This window comes from Hippopotamus amphibius, chromosome 4 (assembly GCF_030028045.1).
Source record: "Hippopotamus amphibius kiboko isolate mHipAmp2 chromosome 4, mHipAmp2.hap2, whole genome shotgun sequence".
NCBI lineage: Eukaryota > Metazoa > Chordata > Mammalia > Artiodactyla > Hippopotamidae > Hippopotamus > Hippopotamus amphibius.
The window spans coordinates 39,464,447-39,484,926 of record NC_080189.1 but is presented as its reverse complement, the minus strand read 5'-3'; the positions used below and the strand labels follow the sequence as shown (position 1 = coordinate 39,484,926).

General features: G+C 38.5%; 1 protein-coding gene and 1 long non-coding RNA gene across 3 annotated transcripts in view; one reads left to right on the top strand and one right to left on the bottom strand.

The window, feature by feature from the left end:
- Positions 1 to 20,480, bottom strand: part of IMMP2L (inner mitochondrial membrane peptidase subunit 2) — an 875,861-nt gene that overhangs the window by 248,249 nt on the left and 607,132 nt on the right. The window lies entirely within an intron of this gene.
- LOC130851052 (uncharacterized) lies at positions 728 to 3,675 on the top strand. Its single transcript, XR_009053105.1, has 4 exons — positions 728 to 850; positions 1,484 to 1,544; positions 2,176 to 2,327; positions 3,430 to 3,675. It is a non-coding gene; the product is annotated as an uncharacterized LOC130851052 (long non-coding RNA).

Sequence of the window (20,480 nt, the reverse complement as noted above, 5' to 3'; positions counted from 1 at the left end):
TTAAGTTTATACATAGTCCCCATCTCTGCAGAGTCTCCTGACTTAGCAAATGTATTTGTCTATTGGGAATCAACGTGGAAGGAGAACAAAATCCGGGGAATTCTTAAAGACCGGATGGTTGACTTCCTTGTAACTCTGCAATGGTTGGTAGTGAATGCCCACAGGATTTAATGACCACTGAAATTGCTCTCATTACCATAATCAACAAAACATGGAAACCTGTGAAGCAGTGTATGTAGGATTAAGTAACACTAAGATATTTACCTCCATTTGAGAAAGTAACATCTCCTTTAGTCTTGGACATCAGGAACTCCCCACTATCCTTGAGATAGGTTCACCCACGGTCGCATAAATGCTGCCTATAAATTCTATTTTGTATCAGCAGAGTGCTTCCCAGTTTATAAAGCACTTGTACGTTAATCATACAGAATGAAGTCTCTTTCTGTCCAGGCTATTCCTATACAAGTACAGAGTATTATTTGCAGATGATGTGCTTCACTGAGCCTGCACTGCATTGTTCACACAACAGCTGTACATCAAGATTGACTTTTTGAACCTAACTTTGCATAATTCAACAAGTTTCTCAACATCTTGCCTAAGCAGGCTCATGACATAAGAATCTGCAGAGCTAAATAACTACCCATGACTATCTCAAAATGATTAAATAAAAAAGGTTTTGCATTAACAAATCAGGAATAAGTCACTTACTGTCTGATTTTTCACCGATCAAGAAGTGACAGAGAAGGTGCCATGTACAAAGAGAAATGCCGTAGAATGACTGAATTGTGAATTTCTTCTAATTCCCAGTAAGAAGAAAATGACCACAAAAGGAGGTGGTAGTTGGGGGAAGGTAAGTGCTATTAAATACTGGTTTGTCAAGAGACAAATTTATCAGAGTCTTGGTGGTAGATTTAGTCTTAGCTCAGGAGAAGTAATCAGTTCTGCAGCTAATGGGTATACTGCTTTTAATCATTTCATTCTATTTAGGACTGAGCAGTGTAAATCAGAAACCCCATTAAGTCAATACATAGTTAATAGGTGCTTCAACACCACACAACAATAAAACTTCATTATTGTGCTGAAAATTTTATCTCCTTTTCCTCTGTGGTACAATTATCTGCAAAGGTGGTGACCAACTCCTGTAATAACCAGATTCCTTCATTGTCTCCTGCTTCTTTTACCTTCTTCTACTAAGGCTATTATCATTCCATTTTAACCTGGCCTTGGGAGATAGTAAACTTTTTGTGACCATCATTTTCCCCCAGCTCCAGGGATTGGCCCATCCTCAGGCAACCTGTACCTGAAGAAGCTATGTTAACGCCACTCATGCCAGCAAAGAAGAACGATGATATCACCAGGAGGAGGAGAACAAATGCTCATTTAGTTCTCACCATGTGTCAGACAATTTTTTCACATTTTTGTCACTAAAAACATACAGTAGGTCATGTTATTATTCTCTCTCTCTCTCTTTTTTTTTTTACAGAGGAAGACAGTGAGGTTTAGAAGACTTGTGAAGCTTGCCCAGGGTCACAGGAAGTGACACAGTAAGGGCTTAAACTATGATATAAAGCCCAATGCACTTAGCCCTCACACTAGTAATTTGCATTACTAGTAAATTTTGAAGTCATAGAGGAGATCAGAATTACCAACACATCACTCTCACCATACTGAAGTATGTAATCATACCATGCTGCATGACAAACTCAGCCCTCTGCTTTCCACGAAGCCAAATTATCTAGTATGCTTAGTTATTTCATATAAATGTGTTTTATATCTTCAATTATATTCTAAGTTCATGAAGAGCAATAGCTATGTTTACAAGTTAAATTTTCTTCTTTAGTGCCAAACATATCTTCATAAAAATGGTCAATATACAACGATTGAATCAATTATTTACTGTGTAATTTCAAAACACCCACTAAGAGCCTTAAAGGGATAGGCTCCTGAAATCTGACGAATGCATTTTTCCGGGGAGGGGAGGTGCTGAAGGACAGAAACAAGAGATACAATGGTCCAGGGGAGGAAGAGGGTGGGGGGATAAGAGGTGGGGTGCTATGCTTAGGAAGAGTTCAGATAGAGAAGCAGATGATGGAAAGTAGGGTATTAGGACTAGGATGAGAGCCCTGGGTTGGAAACACATAAGAGATACACTTTACTTCATTCTGTGTTTTACAGAAATGTTCCAAATGTTTCCATGGGCCAAAGAAGAACAACAGGAATTTTCCCGGCCTGAAACATATGGAAATGAAAGGATGTCACGAACCCTGAAGACAGGATGTCATTGGCAGCAGCGAAACTAAGTCTTCTTAACTGAGTACAGTGTTCAGGTAATTTATACCTCATTCCCATTGATCCTTATTCCTGTCTAACTTGTTCTCTCCTCCATCTTGACTATCCCTTCACAGTAACCATTCTTACCATGTACCTAGTTTTTCAGACCAAAAGCCAAGCCAAGAAACTACCTTCAATTCCTTTCCCTCAGCCTATATATCTAATCCTTAACAAGTCTTTTGACTTGATCTTCAAAACATATCCAGACTCCTTTTACAGCAGTTTCTTTTCATTTCTGTTCTATCACCCTGGTTGAAGTTGCTATCATCTCTCATCCAGATTATTATAGCCCCTCATCCCCACTACCTAGCTTCCTGCTTCTATTCTTGGCCTCTCCTGTTAGAGTCTGATATATACCAGCCTCATGATCATTTAACATATTAATCAGATCACATCACCCCCTTGCTTCAAACAGTCTAGTCTAGCACTGCCGTGGCCCACAGGCTTTATGTGGTCTGAACCTACCTCCTCCTCTGGCCTCATTCCCCTACTCTTCATACCCTATCAGAGGATCCCTCTTTGCCTTCCTTACACATATCAAGCTCATTAACACCTTAAGGTCTTGCCTTCTCCTCTACCTTAAATACATCAATCCTGTATCTTCACAGGATTACTCCTTTCTATTAATCAGGTCTGGACCACCTCTCCTGACTACTTAAATGCTCACACACTCCTACTCTACTGAATCCAGCCAATGGAAATCACCAGACCCTCTTCTATATCTTCATAGCACCTACAACTATCATTTATTTACTTACTTGTGTGTGGTCTGTCTTTATGTCCTGTTTCTAGACCCCACTTCCTTACGTAACTGAGAAGGACCCTGTGGGGCCTTCCCGGAATAGACCCCTTGCCCCAGGTCCTCCTCCTGTATGTAGAAAAACCTTAGCCTCCTTGGCCTTCCCTGAGTTCCAAGCAGTAAATTTAATCAGAGAAGTGAGAAAATGCAGAAGAAAGGAAAACAGTCAAGCCAGACGACACAGTAATAGTTTAGCCATTAAACAAAGTCAAGGACCTTTAGTTCCTCTTCAAGGGCTATAGATAATGTTCTGAGCCATGTCCTTCAAGCTGTTTTGCTGACACTGAAACCCCCACCAGGTGGAAGACGTTAACTGTGTGCTGTCCACAAGCACACAGACCCCAGACCAGGTGGAACCAGAAGATCGGATGATGTTGACTCCCGATTATCTCACCATCGACCAATCAGAAGAATGTCCACCAGCTGATCACACACTTCACGACCCCCTTTTGCAACCTGCCTTTAAAAATCTTTCCCTGAAAGCCTTCAGGGAATTCGGGCCTCTTAAGCTCTGGTTACCCGAACTTCCTGCTTGAAGCCCTACAATAAATGCCATACTTTCCTTCAGAACCCAGCGTCAGTAGGTTGGCTTTACTGCACATGGGCAAGTAGACCCAGGTTTGGTTTGTTAACACTTACACCACAGTTCATACAGACTCATGAGAGTAGGGTTACTTACTAATTTATCCACACTGCTTAGAACACCAGTTACATAGTAAGGCTCAATAACTATTTCCAGAATTAATAAATCACATGAAAAGTCTCTTGTGATTAAGCCTTCTCTGAAATTGCTGGTTAAGAATTTACGTTTTAAGTGTGTTGAATACTTTTTTTCCATTCTCAGATGAGAGCAAATATTTGATATGTTCGCCATAGCAAAGAAGGGAGGATATGTCACTTACATTTTTCTTATACACATATTTTGAGTACTAGGGTCCTCCCTATGGGAATCTAACCTCAGAATTATAATGTGAGGATGAAAGAGATAATTGAAATAGTGTAAAAAATTTCATGTTGCCTTTCTGGAGAAAGCAATAGAATTTTCTAAGATGATATATTACTCTACATGCCCTCAGTAATAAGGGGAATCTGCAAAAATGTTATTTCAGAATATTACATCAGGGAAGAGCTCTAATGCTCTTCACTTTTGCCACAGGGTTTTTTAAGATTGCTATTACTGTGCTTACTAGAAACATAATCACAAATAAGAAGTGTGTGGAAACGACAGCTATATTAACGTTATCATGTACCGTTAAGTATTCAACACACTTGCAAGCCCTGTTCCTTCATTTTCATAGTGTGCTCCCTAGAGAAACAGACTTGGAGGAAGGGCCTGGTGGAGACAGAGCTGCAGTGAACTTGAACAGCACAGCCAGATGCCCATAGACTGTAGGCGGGTCACAAGGCACTGATCAAACACAGGGTTCTCTGGCTCACACCACAGGGAACAGAGATGAAATATCTACACGTGCCCCAGGCAGACGACCCAAGGGAAGGTGTGATTCAGTCCACAGGGTTTGTCTTTGCATAATTTCCACCTCATTTAAAGACACCCTCCACCCCACCTATTTCTGTGTCTACTCCCAGGTACTTTCTTTGACTGCAGTAGATACAGAGGGGAGAATTCACTGAATTAAGCCTACTTGTGATACCAGAAGAGAGAAATTATATGATGCTTTTGTAAAAAGTATGTGCTCTTTTAACACAGGACTCAAAGACTTTTAAAAGCCTTCAGCCTCGCTCTACACTTTTCATCTTTGATGCTAAAGTTCCAGGATGTATGATTATTGGTTCTGGAGATGTTTTCAGTCTTTCCTCAAATCTTCCTCCATGGATTAGGCCCTTGGGCCTGAGCTATGTATAAGGCCAGCGCTGGCCCTAGAGGCTCTTTTACAATAAGGAGAAAGAACAGATTCTTTCCCCTCAGACTTCTATTCCTAATTAATGATGAAAACAAATAGAAAGAGCAAAGATGGGAAGAAATGGCATCTATGACAAAGGTTCCCTCTCCAGCTGTGAATGCTGGTATTAAGAGGAGTGGGTCCCAGTCTGCAGGATCAGGGTGGAGAGACTCACAGAGCAGAGGACTGCAGCTGAAAGAGTTCCATATCTCAGGACAGGTTCACAGTACTCTAAATTCCAGGAGTGACTTAAAGCCCTGAGACTTAATGGCAAGAGTCTCTGTTGAATGACTCTAGTCATTCTAACCCTGATACCAGTCAGTTGCTCATACCAGACCATTTTACTTACAAGATGGCAGTATCATTTGGTTCAACCACAACAACTAAGGGTAAGAATGGGAGTGGGAAGAAGGAGTTCACTTTCAGATGCGTTACACTTTGCAAAGCCAGTCCAGTGTAGCTCCTATCACCAATCTCTCATTTGTGGAGCTACAATGCCATTTTATACTTTATCCCATGTCCTGGCAGAAGAGACATGTGATGCTCTCGTAGTAACTTGGCCTCTGGATCCTCCTTTGATGATTCTTATCTAAGTTTCAACTGTACCAACAAGAACACCTGCTGGTTTCTACAAGAAATCCACACACATCAAGCATTTGAATTTAAAAAAGGCTTACTGAAAAACCTGGGAACCACAGGGCGTAGCCTTCTCCCATCTGAGTAGCCCTCTTTATCCCACTGGCCCCCCGAACCTCTCCAGCTTCTTCTCCTGCTCCTGTGCCTTCCCTTGCAGGCCTCCTCCACATCTGTCTCCTTCTTTTATGATAACAGTTCAACTCTTCCTGGCTTCTGATCTCCCAATTCCCATGTTTTCATCTATTAGGTAGATGGAAAAACAATTCAACAGAATCTCCGCTCTCAAAAGGCAGTCCAGGTTGTCCATATATGATTTGACACACATGTATGGCCTATTAATCTACTAATCTGTGGTCCGCGCTATGCTAGGTGCTAGCAGGGAGAGAACCATATGAAACAATGGCTCCAAAAAGCCTCATCGCTGAGAAATGCATTCTGGTTGGGTAGGCAGACGTTTCGTAAGAAAAGCACCTTGGTCAGGGAACAGGGAATAGGCACTCTGACATTTTTTGAGCCAAACTGACTAAGAAAAAATAAGACAGGAAACATGTGTCTTTAGTGAAAAGATGCATCCAATAAATACCTTACTTTAAATGAAACAACAAGAAATCCAAAGAGCCCCTCTAAAACTAATTCATACATGTATGCTAATTATGGCTTACATATTTGAATGAGGTAAGTGCTGATGGAGTTTTGATTGAAAAAAATTTTTTTCTGATGGACACCTAAGAGGAAGAATATCCTTAAAATATAATACTTAGTTTCTACTAGAAGATGAGATAGCAGAGAGTGAGACAGAATGGAGATCTAAATGTCAGATGATTTTATATGCATATCACTTTCCTTAAACCTATTGGGAAGTCTAAAGATAACACTAAATTTAAGCTTCCGATAGTACAGATTCTGCAACTGGCACGGAGTTTACCAAACCACTTCACTTAGGAACATGCACATGACAGTCAGGGATTCTTTTATTTGCTCCAGAAAAGCAAAGCTTACCCTGCTAGATCCTCTAAGAAAAAAAATGCTTAAGAGATGGAAAAAAACTTAGAGCCTTGGTTTTCAACCCTGGTTACATATGAGAATCCCTTGAGGAGCTTTTAAAATGCTGGATCCTGGGACTTCACCTCCATCAATTTGGATTTAAATGATCTGGCATGGACCCCAGCCTCTTTTTTTTTTTTTTTTCCCAAATGTCCCAGGTAAGCTCTTAAGAATTACAGATTCCTGGGCTCCACTCCTGAGTGTTTCCAATTCAGCTGGTTTGAAATGACTTCCAGGAATCTTTGTTTTTAAAAGTGTCCCAAGAGCTTCTGTGCTTAGCCAGGTTTCAAAAACCACTGATCTAATGCAAAATGGCAGAAAGTAGAGTTAACTGGTTCCAACATCATATAGCTAGTACACAGGGGTCAGAATATAATGTACCGGAGATCCTTTTGCGGTGGGATAAAGACCGTCCTAGGGCCCCTGAAAGACGCATGGTTTCCTGGGCTACCTGGGAAGTAATGTTCACAACACTACGAAGCAGTGAGTAAGCCTCCCCTTCTTGAATGCTCAGCTCTGAAAAGGTAGACCAAGTGACTTCTCCTCTTTCTCCACTTCAGGGAAAGTAAATCTGTCTCCCCCTGGAAAAGCATGCCCACAGTAAACAGTCATACAAACAGGGATTAAGGTACAGCTCGGTGATTAAGTGTAAATAAGGTGTGGGTATCTCACTGTATGCACTGTATCAACAGAGAATCATCTAGTGGGTTGTTACTGAATAGAAAACTTGCTACCCCAAAGTATAAGTGCAACAAAAGAGATTGCACACAGAAAAGATCACTGAGAGTTTTGACACCAACATCCAACAGAGGGGACTCCTCTGCTGAATTTTGTTGAAAGGTGAAACAGAACCTGACATTACAAACTCAATCAGACAAAACAGCAGTACTACATTATAGGCCCAGCACTGGCCCATAGTCTTATCTGGAAATAAAAGAGATCTAATTTTAGAAATAACACAGTGGAATAACCACAAGAAAGTTAAAACTAACATAAATGTTGTGTAATAATATAGACAAATAGAAATAAAATTTCACATATGCATAGTTATTCATTAGAAATCACAAAATTACAATATCTCAGGAATACAAGAGTCTTCAGAGATTCTGCTACTCATCAACCCAATAGAACAAAGGACAACTGTGGTGAAGTTTACAGATTTCCAATGAGTATCATCTGATCCAGCAAGACTAAGGGTGAAGGGAGCTGAATGACCTAACTATCAACACATTAGTTCATTAGCTAGCTACATAAACATGGACAAGTCACAAAACTTTTCAGGTCTCAATTTCCTCATCTATGATATGAGTGAACTGAACTCGATCTTTAAGACTTTTGGATCCAGTTATGCAAATATATATCACTCTATGTTAATAATTCAGTCATTCAACAAAGATCTTGAGATGTGTTGGCCCACTCAGCAGATGACCTATAGAAGCCTGACATCTTGGAGTAACTCCCCTAAATATCAGGGAATGCCTCAGGTGTCATGAGAGAGAAAAACCACAAGATTACATTTATACTGCTAGATGGCTCAGGGAGGAAAATGGAAGAACTGAGAAAGTCTTTCTGACTAACATGCTTATAAGCAGGGTTTTAATCATGACCACGTCACAAGCTGACAGTGTGCTCCGTGAAGGAAGCAGGCCTGGTAAAATACTTAGGGGGCCAATCATCACTGTTGCCATTCATCCAGCACGACAGAGAAAACCACTAATGTGGAGAGTTACATTCAGCATAATCAGTGATAATACCGTCTTTAAAATGGAAATCAGAGCCTAAAGTAATGGCACCCTTTTAGGCTGACTGCATCTCTCAGAAGCGTGGTTTGGGCATGTCTCATCTCCAACACAAGTGAAATATTTCATTTTGTCCAGAAACCTACTGGGACAAACATCCCATTTTCAAAAATATTCTGTTGATGACAGTATTATGGCTACGCAATACATCAACTGAAGCACCATGAGACAACATGCCACACAGTGTACGTTGCTCAGCATAATTTGTTTCTAAATCTTCATTTATTTGCAGCTATTGTGACTGTATGGAAAAACTACTGATGGTCTCAAATATCTTCTTATTCTTTGGTGGTCTTTTGAATGAACAGTGCCTGTGATCCTTTTGCTCGACACAAGCAAAAGATATCTTTTCAGTGATGATTCTTGTAACTACATTATAAGAATTCTTATAATTACATTAATGCATTTAAGTATACAGTCAACGCTTAACTTACTGGTCATAATTCTATTTAGAGAATAAAACAGGACACTTATCGTTCAATGAGAAACAAGAGGTTTCAACTTGTGAATAATTGAAATAAATCACAATTTGGTTTTACTTACCGCATTCATTCCCAGCAGGCTTAATTTAAACACCTTTATGCTTTACAAGTTTCTGCTGTACGCCTTTCTCATTGAGAAGGTAAAACCTAAATCTTAAAGTGTTTCTTCACAGAGTCCATGCACAATAGAACACAAAGGAAAATCATAAACTCAATTCAATAACTGAATGCATCTGCAGGTTTCTTAGCGTCTGACAGTGTGGCGACAAATTCTAATTCATCAGGTTTTTTTGTTCCTCCTCCTCCACAGAATTCTGAGTGCATTGTTGAGCTCAATTTTTTTGTTGTTTAGTTAAAATGGTATAGCTACCCTTTAGTAATTTTTTCAAAAAATCATAACTTGGTGAAAAGACTTAAGAATAAGTTCAAAACCTTAAACTTTATTTCTTGCAATAAATATTAACATAATGTGGGAAGATCTTATAATTTTCCAACTGACTAGAAATCCTTGACATCCAAATGCTGAACTGAAATTGTAGCGTAACTCAGGAAATATGCAATAGCAATGTCAACATTTACAACAAACACACTGGATATGTTCTAAAAATTAATATTAAGCTGCTATGCTTGGCTTAATTAGTTTTCTTCTTCATTTACAAAGCATATCTGCCTGGTTTTATGAACTTGGTCTCCAGTCCCCTCTCCTACAAACCTGTTTAATTAAAGTTTAACAGCTGTGTACGCTTTAGAAACAGAATAATGATTTTTCTCCCCTGAAATACTTAATCCTTTCCTAAAATATGATCCTTCTGAATATATATTTAAAAAGCAATGGACATGGAATAATATACCAAGAGAAAAACACTGACAGCTTAGGGTATCAGCACCATGTATTCAGTGGGTAGACAAGAAAATAATTCCCAAGCCCCAAAATCCAAGGTCCACATGGAGCATAAGCAGATCTCTTCCTTCAAAAATAAAATTAGAGCTATACAAAACAACAAAGTAAAAAGAAAGTTAAATACATAAGTAGAAGGTAGAAACTACTATAAAATATACATTTAATGGGGTTTGTAAGATTTCTGGATAGGGCTCTACACATCCAACACCCAAGGAGTAGGACTAAGAAGGTGACACCAGCTATTCTGATCAGTCTTACCACTTTATCACCACACATGCAAATATTTATTAAATAATTATATGCATGTGTGTATCACAACTTGCTGAAATGATAACAAGAATTAAAGGACAAATAGATGTGATGAATGCTTGAACAGTACACCTTTACATGTGAGATTAAAAAATAATAATAATAAAAAATCTGTTCAGATATCAGTAGCAAATGCATACAATTTCACAAGATCGGCTTTCTCTCCTCCAAGTGTTCTTGCCAGCATACCAACCTGACCACCTGACCACCTGACCACCTGACCACCGTGGAGGGAAGTATTGCATGTATTTTTAGGCCCTTGTGATACATCCTTAAAAAGTGTCTGACTTAATCTCACACTGTGCCATTGTGCTCTGTTTGTGGTACGTATTCAATTAATGTGTGTTGAATAGGCACACTGATGCAAGAGCAAAACAAATCCATTTACGAGAGAAGAACTCTAAAAGAGACTTTGGTAGAGTATGTTTTTGTTCAAAATATTTGCTTCCCACCCCTGAGGAACGGTTGTATATACCCACCCTGCTGAAAACAGGTGTGGCCATATGACTTGTTTTGGCTGATGGCATGTGAGTGGAAATGATATGTGTCTCTTCCAAATAGATGTGTTAAGGTCTGTCCTATGGTTGCAACATGCTTCCTTTTCCATCTCCTCTGAGACGATAAATACCCTTAGCCTGAGTCCCTAAGGGAAGGAATCATGGAGCAGAGCTTCACTCAGCCTATGGCAAACAGAGTGAGAAAAAAGCTTCTATTACAATAAACCATTGAGATTTGGGGGTAGTTTGTTATCACCAAGCAAGTCAGCGCAAGATGACTGACACAGGGCCTGTGTTAGCCTTTTCAATAATAAACAGGCACATCGTCATCCCTCTTGCTATGCAGGGACAATCCCTGCAGCCCTGACGCTGCTGGACAGAGCAAAGGAAAACAGACGGCTGGGACTCATGTTCTTTACAACTTGCTTTCCTTAACCTTCAGCAACATGAAAAACTAATGTTCAGCAATTTAGAGAGTTTACATTTTTAAAGATAAGGAGCGGGGATGGATGCTAATTGCACTAGGTTGAAATATTTCCAGAATAAATAGAATCATTTCAGAGTGAGATGCAGGATTGAAGTTTTATAAATATTGCACAGCGCCTTCTGTAGTCATTAAATATGACAAATCCTTATTGAACACGTCTCAATACGCTAGATTGCATACGACAGGACTCTGCTAGAAGCTGGGCTCCAGAAATGAGTTGTTGCCCTTGACTTCAGGGAGCTCATGGGCAGAGAGACACATGTTCAAATGGCTGTAATACAATTAGATGCATTTTACACCTGTAGGATCGATAAAGTACTATGGCAACAGCGAAGAGGACAATCGTTTCTGTCAGAGAAAGGGTACAAGGTTTTGTTAAATGGGTCAGGGATGGAGGAGGGTCTGCCAAGCTCAGGATAACATGTGAGCATATGCAGAGAAGCATCACATTTTTTTAAAAGTCTGGAATAATACAGCTTTAGTACACTGTCTGTGTGTGTGTGTGTGTGTGTGTGTGTGTGTGTGTGTGTGCGCGCGCGCGCGCATATAGAGCTCTTTTTCTTCTTCATTGTTCCAGAGTGTTTCATTTTCTGGCTGTACCGTCAGGTCCTTAACTATACTGATGTACATTTAGAAGGCTGCAGTCTTTTGCTATTACAGACAATGATGCCTTGGACATACTCCTTTGCACTCATGTGCAAGTCCATCTCCAGATGAATTCCTAGAAATGGAATTGCTGAGGAGAAGTTACCCAGGAAAAAACAAAAAGCAATAAGACAAAAGGAAGGGTGCCTCCTGCAATGTCAATGGTATGTGAAAAGGTGCATAACTGCCAAGAAACTGCAAACTACCAGGGTGGCTAGAAAGTACCGGAGAGAATACAGCTGGAGAGACACTCCAGGGTCATCAGATCATGAGGGGTCGTACATGCAATATCCTTGAGTGTGGGAAGCAAAATAAGACTAACATTTCAATAAAAAAGATGGATTGACAAGGGTATAATAGTGTAATCGGTCAGGATACAGGCACAGTAACCCGGGAGGAAATAGCAAAGGCCTGGTAACCCATCCTTTGGGCAATAAAAGAGGGTTCTCCCTGGCTTCTCTTGTGCTTTCTCCTTTTGGGTACATCCAAGGCCAATATCTAATATACCTCAGGGTAAAGCAGCAGTTGCAGGGAATGACCCCAGTGTTGGGATCCACCCTTCTACCCTGGATTGGGAAAGATTCTTCCGGTGCTAATCTGTCTACAAAAACTTAGGTACAGACTGCTTCCTTCTTTTCTACAAAAACAAACAAACAACAACAACAAAAAACCCTATGATACAATTTAAGAGCTGGAACACGTCAGAAATCATTTAGTCTCATTTAGTCCAAGGGTCCTCAAATTTATTGTGAGCTGTTTTCCATTTTCCTAAAGGTGTGAGATCCTAGGGAGGGCATTACAAAGTGGGAGTGAATTCTTCAAGCCTGACACTGATGTCATCTGGAGATCAACACTTTGAGAAACATTCTGCTAGAACAATGCCATTCTCCATGTGGTAGCTATGCTGCGTATAGAAAGAACATAGACACATGTATGGTCTTCTACAACACAATGTTTCTAGATTTTTATAGCTTTAAAATATTGAGAAAAACATTGTAAACTTTATACTAAACTCCCATTTCTCTATATTCATTAAACTCAAAGATTAGCATTAACATATTAATAGCATTAACTCACAGTAGATAAATGTATAAAAATTATTTCAAAGGACTGAATTTATGAAGTTCTACTTTTTGGACCTTTAATCAACAAAAATAAGATGAAATGCCTTAAAAAAATTTACCTCCTTAAATAATTTCTGAGAATGAATTAAACTAAAAAGCAAACTACAAACTGGAAATATATTTGATCTAAATATGACAAGGAGCTAACATACATAAATATTCAAACTGAGACGAAAACATTTAATACCTTTTTAAAATGGGCAATTCTGGAGAAGACAGTTCTTAGAAAAGGAAATGAAAGGTTAATAATTATATAAAATGTTCATTCTTATTAGCAATAATAATAATATCAATGAAAAGAGCAATAAGAAACATTTTTTCACCTTTCTTATTAGCAAAGACTAAAATGATATTAATACTCATTGCTGGCTCAATGCACAATGAAATTTTCATACCTTGTTAGCAATGTGAAAAGTAAAACTTTCACACAAATTTTGTTATCATATCCTCCTTGATTTCCTCCACTTTACTACTAAGGATATTGCAAGTTTTAATAAAAAAAACCATGATTTTTTGAAAGTCCTGCAAGAATACTAGAGCTAAGAAACATCATAAAGTTCTGCGTCATTTCAATTCCCATCATGCAGTAAGCATGCACTTGATTTTAATGATAGCTGTGTTAGATTTAGAATTCAGGCTTGATTTACATAATCCCCCAAAGATGGTCCCAGAAATCTATTAAAGGTCACCTTGGTTTCCCATACATATACCAAATTCTAATCCGCTCATTCGCTCCCTCTTCTATTATCATATTCCACGCTTTTGTAAAGCTTACTGCTTATTATACTTTCATCTCAAATAGAAAATCTTTCAGTTTGGCTTTCCAGCCTACTACACTCCATCCCAGTATGTATTACTTGCTCCTCTTCATGTTAGAGTAAAAGATTAAATAGGCATTTACTTTTTGATGTATGTAAAATTGAAATTCAGACTTTAGAAATGTTCCTTGGAAGTATCAATACACCTGGAGGTGCAGCAGTGTGGGACTCTGTTTATCACTGCCTGCTCCGGGCTGCATATTAAAATCAGGTATTGCATAACAGTCAGGGAGTAGAATTTATTTGTGTAATAAGCAAAGCAGAAAATCTCCTTCGTTCCCAGGTGACCAGCTGCAGAAGCCTGAAGTTAGTGAATTGCTTTTCATCATAAACTAAACATACAACTTTCATCACACAATCTCCCCTTCTGAAAGAAAATATCAACTACTGTCAGCCCCCTAATAATGAAGAAATTTTTAATTACTTTCACTCCGATTCTCATTTGAAGCACAACAAGGATGATCAGTTTCAAAATCTTATTAGTTCTGCTAGCATGAATCATTCAGATTCTCACGCAGGATCACTTTGCAGGAAAAAAACTAGGAAGACACTCCCTTTTTAATGAACAATTTACAATTAATATTTATGTTAACAAATATTTTCCAATTTTATAAAACTGCACAGACTTTAGTTTCAAAATCAACATTTCCAGTAAGGGAATAATTACTGCTGTGCCTAACTAAGATGCTGTTATATACATAGGTATCCATCATAATGGGTTAGATAACATTTGAATATTTTCCATAACACAATAAAATGAATTGTGGAATTAATTTATTTAGAGAAAATAGATGCCCTAGGTTTAGCTCCTTCCTCTCCAGACTCTAGGTTTGATAGAGCACAGGCAGACTGAGCTAAAATAACAGCCAAAAGACAATTGGAGTTCTATGTTGGGCTTGCATGAGGGTAATAATCTGATACAGAATTTTCCCAACTGCAGGGCTATTCCTTCTGTATTAAAAGAAACTATTTGGGCAATGAAATTTATTCTACTCTTTTATGGGCATTGTGTCTGCTCCCCAGTGATGATGCTTTGCAAGTATAATAGCTCTTCCCTATCCAGCTCCAGACAAATACCTTCCTTGTCCAGGACTAACCATGTGGCTTCTGCAATTCAGCAAAGATCTCAGAGTACAGCTCAGCATTTTCTCTCCCACTGCACTCTGCCTCAACCAACACATAATCAAAGAACCCATGGCTTTGGGGCTAATTCTTCTCTTCTATTTAAACAATTTCCAAGTTAAGGGAAGAAAAGTAGATAACACACACCAAGAATTGGCAAACTATGACCCGTGGGCCAAATCTAGTCCAACATCTGTCTTTTGTAAATACATTTTTATTACAACATTCATCTTATGTATCATTGAGAGTTGCTTTCTTGCTACAATGTCAGTGTTGAGTGCTTTTGACAGAGATAGTATGGCCTGCAAAGCCAAAACTATTTATTATGGGACTTTTTACAGAAAAAGTATACTGATCCCTGCTGTAGGTATAATAACAAACAAATACTAAAATTGTGAAGTAATTTGCCAACAAGTAACAGCGTGCAGGAGGAAGCAGGTCAAGATCCTAAAGATAGAATATAGCCAGCATTTGAGTACTTGCATGGAAAGTTTTTAAAGTCTTTTTCTTCCAATTCTCAGATTCATAAAATATGGAGCTATATCTTAACCTAGCACTACAATCAAATTATTTCAACAATGACAAAAAAATGATAATCTAAAATGGGCAAGACATTCTGCTAAGCTCTGGGTTAGCTCTGTGCTAACCAAATTATATCCATTATTTCATGTAGAAAATTAAGTTAAATTACATTAAATTTTGATAGATTGTTAAAATTCACAGAGGATTAATGCATATATTAATTTACCTCATTTGGTCTTCAAAATAAGCTGAAAATAGAGAGATTTTTTAAAGAAATCAAAACTCAGAGAAGTCAATAACTTTCCCAAGTTCACAAAACAGAGCTGAGACTGAATCTCCTATCATCTTAGTCCAAATGTAACACTCTTTCTACTTTATTCATGCTACTAATTGTTCTTAGGCATCTTAAAAAAGGACACTTTCATAAGAAAAAAATTAACAAAAATTTTAGAGCACCCACAACTAATTAAATCAATACCTCAAACACATCTGCTCCCTATATGAAGTTCTTCTTTCAAATATATTAAAAGAGAAACTGTGGTCAATGTTAAATTTAAACAAGGTTAGCTGAAATTGCACAAAAATAGAAGAGCTATCTGTTCCTTAATTATTAAGTAATTATTCAGGCTGAAATATTCTTGAATCTTTCTGGCATGCTTCTTAAGCTTAGTTAGAAAGGTATTTTAAGACGATCTTTTTAGTTTCCTATTGAGATAATTATACTTATGTGTCTTTTCAAAATATTTGACAGACTTACATAACTGTGAGCAGAGGAAAAAAAATCAATATTTAGTTCAAAGAAGTGTACAGAAGTCAGCATCTCTCTATATTTTAACTTGGAGTCCACAACTTCAGAAAGTAATATTACTAAGAAATGTAATTAAGCCAGCAGCAAAGAAGGCTAATACATTGATACAGCAGCCAGCTTCAGATGTGATGTACTTCCTGCCAGGAAAAATGAGATTCCAAAAGAGCACTTCACATAATCTATCTGTACTGGGGGAGGGGGAAGAGGCTAATGGCAGAACTGAGGAGTAAAGTCCCAAAGCCAGCCCAAGAAGAGAAAAGCAGCTTAGTGAAAAGCATGAAGTTAGAAACTGACTACTATCTTCTAGAGAGAAGCAAGGAGAGGTGGATGAGGAGGGAGCCAGATCACAGCATCCTGCTAGGCTCCCTGTTGCAGAGTTTCTTCCTTAATTAAGCTAAGCCAAAGGATATTCTATTTATCTGAAGCATTCCAGTTATTTCAGTCCATGGACTACCTAGAGAGGACATGACAGTGCTAATACTTCCTTTTAGATATGGCGCGTTTAATTTGAAGAATATTAAATAAAGAGGATATTAGTTCATATTTATTTTCATGTTCTTGCCTTTAATTTTCTGTAAGTGATTTTGTCTAGTTCATAAATCATTGCTACCCAATAACACACCCATGGTATCTTTGTGTATGTTACTGCCAGGACTATTTTTTTTTTACCTCAAAGAAGTTTATTATATTAGCATATTTTCACTAAAACATTTTAATGTATTTTAGTCATTTGCTACTATAAAACAAACATTAATGAAGGCCTCACTCAGGAACACCATCATCTTCTGATGTTTTGGGAGATCCACTTGTTTCACAGAGCACGTAGAACATGGCCCCCAAAACACCTGGAAACTGGTGAGTGCAAGCAATGCAGTCCTCACAGTCACTCACTTTTCGAAGAACATTCAACTTCAAGAGAGAATCAATAAAAAAGGCTTCCGGTTGCTTATATTCCAGGACCTCTTTTGCAAAGGTGAAGTTCGAGAACTACATCCTCTCTGCAGCCAGAGAGCAGAAGCCTCTCCACTGTTCTGGCCAGCTCTGATCTGACAAGCTCACCTCTACCACTGCACACAAGCTGCAGGAGAAACAGGCATAGGGACTGGTGGTGGTCTGGGTGCTCAGCCAGAAAGAAGGATTTCTTGCCATCTCCCACTTCAGGCTGGAACACACAGTCCAGCACACCAAGGGGGAAGGGCAGGAACAAAATAGTTTCCATTTTTCTTTCCCATGCAAGATTTTATTAGCTTTGTCGTAGTCACCAAAGAACCTGAAATACTCCTCCCAGTCTCCCTCTGTGAACCCTGAGATGAGATAAAGCATGGATTCAATAACAAATTTTTATTATCTTTATCACCATAGTCTCTGGTCATTAGCAGTAAGGTAGCCATGGGAACCAACTCCTTCAGCAAATGAAGTAGGATTCTGGCCACGGAGAGCTGCCGGTACCAGTCTGTGCAGGGCGGGCTGTCGTACAAGTCGGAGGACGTCGTCATTTCTTCACAGCTGTCAGGGACAAACAGGAGCCACTCGGGATGACTCCTGAACTCTTAGGTGGAGACCTGAGGGGCAGGCCAGTCCCGGGAAGGCAGGCCAGCAAAGGTGGTGTTCACAATCAGAGAGATTGTGGCAGCTGACATAGAAAATACAGGAGAATACGGGCTGAAAGAGAATGCCCTCTGCCCAGTGCAGCACGACCACCTCTGCCAGGGTGGTCTTCCCAACCCCTGTCGTGCCTTGCAAGACTACCGTCCGGGGCTGGGCTCCTAACACAAACTTCTATTGGCATCCCAGGACTGTTAATTATTATTTAGGACTTACGCAATAATAAACAATTCTGGAATCGCCATGTTTACAAATACCTACCTAATATAGACATATGAGTTATGTTATACTAGTATAACATAAATATACCTGAATAACATACACCGTGGGAAACATAAATACAGACATATCTCAAGTATATATTTTTCTTTATGAAGTATTCAAGAAAAAAAAACTGCTGAAAGATAAATATTTTTTCAAATCCTTTCAATCTCCTACTCTGAGACACAGATTAGAAGGATGTATACCAGATATGTCTCTGGGAATTCAATTAGTGCTAAGAGAAAAAGGGACCTTTCCTTTTTACTTCACACACTCCAGTATTGTTTGAATTTTCTCCACTAATCCTGTATTACTTCCACAGTTACGGAAGAGGCTGGACATGTCCTCCTCAACTCAGACTTCACCTGAAGGTTGTCTCCATCATAGCCCAGCTCCTCAGGTTGACCAGATGCTCCTCCTCCTATGTTCCGGGGGCCTTTGGCATGTCTCTATGGTGGCAATTCTCTTAATGTGTTGTATTTCTTTGCCAACTTTGTTATTTTCAGACCAAACTATAAGCTTTAGAAAGCAAGGACTACCTGTGCCTTCCTATAATCTCAGAATCCTGCACAGTGTCCAGCACACAGTAAATACTCCAGGCATTCAATAAATGATTAAATCATGACACCTGCTACTAACAATATCTAATATTTAGTGAACACATACTTATGTGCCAAGCACTGTGCTAACTGTAATCCTCAAGAAAATGCTATGTAGTATATACTATTATAATTTCTATTTTACAGACAGATGAGGAAAATTAAGTTTAGAGAATTAAGTAATTTGGCGAAGTAACAGAATAAGGGGCAAAGCTGGAATACTAATCAAGGAAGTCTGACTTCATACTTTGTGCTCATAACCTCTACACCACAGTGGATGAATAAATGAATGACTATGCAGGAATGCATAACTATGGAAGAGTTTCACATCTAAAGAAGACTCCTATTCAAGAGACAGAATATCAAGGTAGACAATGAAACCAAAGAACCACTGATAGGGGTGGGGAGAGTATTACAATAACAGATGTTACAATTATTGGAAAAAGCAATTCAATCTAAATAATCTAGTAACTTCCAGCAAGTACTGCATCCTCCTAGATGGAAGTGTATGTGCTGTTCTTGGTGTAGTACCTCTGGAAATCTTCCTACATTGGTAAATTGTTTACAGAAATGATCTTGACTTTAAAAAAAAACCAAGATCAACATTTCTACATACAAGCTTAAGGTAACCATCTCTCTGATGGCTAGAAAGAAATACCTATTGCTAAGGCATAGAGTTTTTATTAGCAATTCCATTTTTATTCATGGATATAGCAACAGTGTGATAAATAATCATCTACAACTACATAAAAGAAATATTTCCAAAATGGTATGGGTTACCTACGAATCTCTAATTCTTTAATAAAGAAGCATTAAAATTCTTTAGCAAGAAGAAGGTAAAAATGTCCAGAATATATTAATAATGTCTCAGGTTCACATCAGAGGGAAGCTGATGATTTTTCACAAACACCTCTTTTTTAGGGATAAGGAAACCTTTGGACAGAGCTGGGACACTTACTTTCACTATTCAAGCCCTAACCTATTAACTAACAGCACTAGTTAGATCCTAAGTACTAAGCAAGGATGTGCCGTGCTATTTTGCTTTGGAAAAATTCAGGCTTCAAATTAAATCAGGCTCAAGGGCCTTAGAGCTTTCTGAAAACTTTCTGTTGAAGTTACCAAAAGCTAAGACCCAGTGTGGAAATATCCTCCCATCCTCAGAAGCAACCATCTATCTGGTTCCCTTTTGAGAATTATAAAATAAAACCATTATTTCCATGCTCTAAAACACTGCCTTCACCTATCTTCATCAGGGTCCTGGACACAAGCTTCTTTTCGTTTCTTTTCCATTCTATCCTTCCTTTTAAGACAAATGCATTCCTAATTACTAATCTACCAAAAATGCCATAAACCAATGCATGGTCTTCAAAGAGAGCCATATAGACACATGAGGCTTCTATTATTCAGAGCTACTGCACCAACCATAAAAAGTTATTAAACAAGCATCACTTTTAGTTTTAGTGGGGGAAAACTCAATTTAGTTCTCTTTTTCTTCCTATAAAGCTTCATCATTTGCTGGAACATAATATGTTCCAACTATCTGTGATAGGTTAATATTGATTTCCCTAACTTCAATATCACATTTAAGATCAACAAGCTTTAAAATGTTTAATTTTTAGTGATTCAATGGATTTCTTTTTTTGCTAATACCAGAAAGTTATTTTCAATAAATTAGGGTGTTTTGACATTTTACAAAGTAGTCTCCAGACTTGAAGAGGAATTATTGTTTAAATATGTTGCAGTGAGAGAAGTCTCATGATACTCTACCTCAGACTCCTCTGCAATATCAG